General features: G+C 58.2%; 1 long non-coding RNA gene across 2 annotated transcripts; it reads left to right on the forward strand.

Moving 5' to 3' along the window:
* Window positions 1-917: 917 nt before the first annotated feature.
* LOC118642572 lies at window positions 918-2388 on the forward strand. Of its 2 annotated transcripts, none has more exons than XR_004961740.1 (3): window positions 918-1064; window positions 1701-1780; window positions 2252-2388. It is a non-coding gene; the product is annotated as an uncharacterized LOC118642572 (long non-coding RNA). The 2 variants fall into 2 exon arrangements; XR_004961741.1 differs by having other exon boundaries at window positions 2255-2388.
* Window positions 2389-3267: the final 879 nt, after the last annotated feature.

Consider the following 3267-nt stretch of genomic DNA (forward strand, 5'->3'; position numbering starts at 1 on the left):
AATCACCTCTCAACGGCCCACCTCCTAATACCGTCACACTGGGGTTGAGGTTTTAGCTTATGAACTTGGGGGAACACAGTTTAGTCCATAGCAGCGCCAGAGACCCTGCGAGGGGCTCAGACTTCATTCTGTCTCTGGAAATGACAAGTCCGGATGTTGAGAACGAGGTGTTTTCTACCTCCCTGGTCTGGACGTGGCTGAGCTCCTGCAGACCTGGGCGAGAAGGGAGGCGGTCTCTCCACTCCCCGCTTCCTCCCCCCCAGCTTCCCTCCCCTCCTCACCCTGGGGACCTGCAGGGGACCCACAGCGTGGCCCCACCTGCTGCAGAAAGCCCCGGCGCTGGGGCCATATGGTCCTGGATGCTAGCTGTGCTGTGGGACCCCTAGCAACTCATTTCTCAGCTGTGAGACTTGGTTTTCTTTCCTGCAAATGGGTACACGGCTCCTTCCCTGGCTGGCACGTGGCGAGAGCTCTGGGAGGTGAGGAGAGCAGGGTGCCCAGCGGGAGGCAGGCACTCAGGGAGCAGATGGCAGGGAGCCAGTGACACCAGAGGGCTTCTGGGGGTGGGGGAGGTCAGGAGCACAGGTTCCCAGAGGGGTCAAGGGTCAGGGTACTGATGTGCGGAGCCTGGGGCCGGGACTGGGCCATGGAGAAATGGGACAGCCAGCCCTGAAGGCCCCTGGCTCCTGGGCTCCCCACCCTGAGTTCCTGTGGGCCTCAGGCCCAGCCCCCTCCTGCTTCCAACAGAAGTCCTGCTCACAGTATCTAAGTGGCTGCTATGCTGGCCAGGGCTCTGCGGTGAGATTTCTGGCGCCTGCTCTCCTCCCGTGGGGGCCCCTCAACTGAGCTGGCTGTGGGCATTCTCGCCTCACGGGATGAGCCCCGCCCCATGATGGCGTCTTGTTCCAGAGGCATCGACAGTCCCAGCCAGAAAGACTCGCGCAGAGGCCACCTGGAGCCCATCCGCGCCTCCTGCTCCGCGCAGACCTTCCGGGGAAGAGTGGAGACGGATTGGGGCCGCTGGCTGGCCAGTCCCTGCAGCTGGGGCTTTGCAATCTGCCCACGTGAGTCTGTCCTGGGAAAGGGGCCAGGGTGAGCCCTGGGGGGGTGAGGGGAGAGGAGGGCACCGCCGAGGCAGGGGTGGGAGCTGGATGCCCACGTCAGGGTTCTGCCATTTGCCAGCTGGGTGACCGTGGGCAGGGCACGCCTCTCTCTGCACGTCCAGTGTTTCATCTGAAGCGTGAGAGAAGCCACAGGCTCCAGCTTGTCGGGTGACTGTGGACTTCAGAGGTGTGACACCGGAAGAATGCTTCACACACAAACCAAAGCTGCTGTCATCACCTTAGAGGGGAGGTGCTGGGACCCCTCTCCGCCAACATGCCTCTTGGGTTTGTTAGCTGGTTGAGTGCCCCTTCCTTCCTTCCTTCCACCTGTCCATCCACCCGTCCACCCCAGGATCGCAGACTTTCTGTGAAGGGCTTGAGAGTAAATATTTCAGGCTCTGCAGATCATACCATCTGCCGCTGTGTCCTGAAAGCCACCACAGATGATGTGTAAATGAATGGGTGTGGCCGCTATCCAATAAAAGTTTATTTATAAGAACAAGCAGTGAACCGGATTTGGCCCATGAACCAGTTTGCTAACCTCTGATCGATGCATCTACTCATTCAGAAAACCATTTTGGGTTTTACTTATGCCAGGTCGTTCTGGGCACAGGGACAAGAATGAGAAAGGGACAGACAGTGCCTCCTGGAGCCCACATTCCGGTGGGCGGAGGAAGGTAAACAAGACGCATGACATGTGGTCAGGGTGGCGAATGCTGTGGAAGGACAAAGCAGGGAGGGTGAGGGACTGCAGGGGCCTTTTACAAGTGCAAGCTCTGCAGAAGAAACAGCTAATGCAAAGGCCCTGGGGTAGGAGCACGCTTAGTGTTTGAGGAGGACAGGGTGGCTCATACAGAGTGGGTAAGGAGGTGAGGCTAGCATAACACAGACCCCTAGGCGTTATCTGAGTCTCTCCTCTAAATGCAGTGGGTAGGCAGAAGGCTTCGAGTGGTGGGATAATATCTGATTTGCATTTTTGAAAGGTCATTCTGACTGCCAAGTGGAGGAGGGGCTGAGGAGCTCTGGGCTGGGGCAGGAGGAGAGGATGGTGGCCTGGACTAGGGAGTGGTGGAGCGAGGAAGTTGCAGCTGCAGCTCCCTGACTGCTGACATGCCGCTGTCTCGTCCTGGTCCCTCTCGGTCTCCGAGGAGAACACGCTGGGTCAAGATGGGTTCCTGCTGCATTTCCACTGCCAGCTGGACCTCATCCTAGACCTGGACCACAGCCTGCACCCGAGTCTGACCCTCTGCAACCACAGCAGGCCCTGGACATATGATTTCTCCAGGGAGCCGGAGGTGGGTGACTGGGTTGGGGCTGCCTGTCCCTTGGGAAGATTCCCTGACCTACCTCTTCTCTCTGGCGAGTAGGCCCACGACAGCCTGGGCATCCGCGCCATCTAGTGGCCATTGTTGGAACTGTAGGCCAGTACCCTGGTCAGGGACCAGAGCTTATCTGCGGGTGGGACCCCCTGGACCTGGCTGACCAGGGCTCTAACAGTAGGATTTCTGGCACCTGCTCCCCTCTTGTGGGGCTCTCCTGACTGCAGTCCTGAGACCAAGCAGCTCCTCCCCTGCCCCAACATCTAGCCCTTCCTATAACAGAGGCAGTGGCTAGACTGCCTGGGTTTGAATCTCAGCCTGGCCTCTGCCCAGCTGGCAACTTGCTTACACTGTGTCTCAGTGTCCTCACCTGTAAAGTGGGTAATAGTGACTGTACCTGCCCTATCTCCCATGGATAACACTGTAAGGATGAAATCCATTAATATGTGGAGACAGATAGGAATAGTTCCTGATACAAAGCAGCCACTAATAGCTGCTAAGTGTGAGCTATTTACTATTAGCTGTGATTGGCCCAGCCTTCTCACCCCCTCCCAGCAGCCCAGGGAGGTAGAAAGGGCCAGAGGTAGATTAGATGTCTGCTCCACTCCCACCAGGCCAGGTGATCTTGGGAAGGGACCTCCCTGAGCCCTGTTTCCTCACCTGTAAGTGGGAGCAGATGTACTTCATAGGGTGACTGGTGGGGTTCTGGGCACCCTCCCCTCTGCCCGCACAGCCCAGGTACGCAGTAGGCTGTCTGCTGGCCTCTTGTCTCCCTGGCTGTGTGACCCTGACCTTGTGACTCTGCTTCTCCACACCTCAGTCTTCTCCTCTGTCAAATGGGAGCA

This window comes from Molossus molossus, unplaced genomic scaffold (assembly GCF_014108415.1).
Source record: "Molossus molossus isolate mMolMol1 unplaced genomic scaffold, mMolMol1.p scaffold_m16_p_3, whole genome shotgun sequence".
Taxonomy (NCBI): Eukaryota; Metazoa; Chordata; class Mammalia; order Chiroptera; family Molossidae; genus Molossus; species Molossus molossus.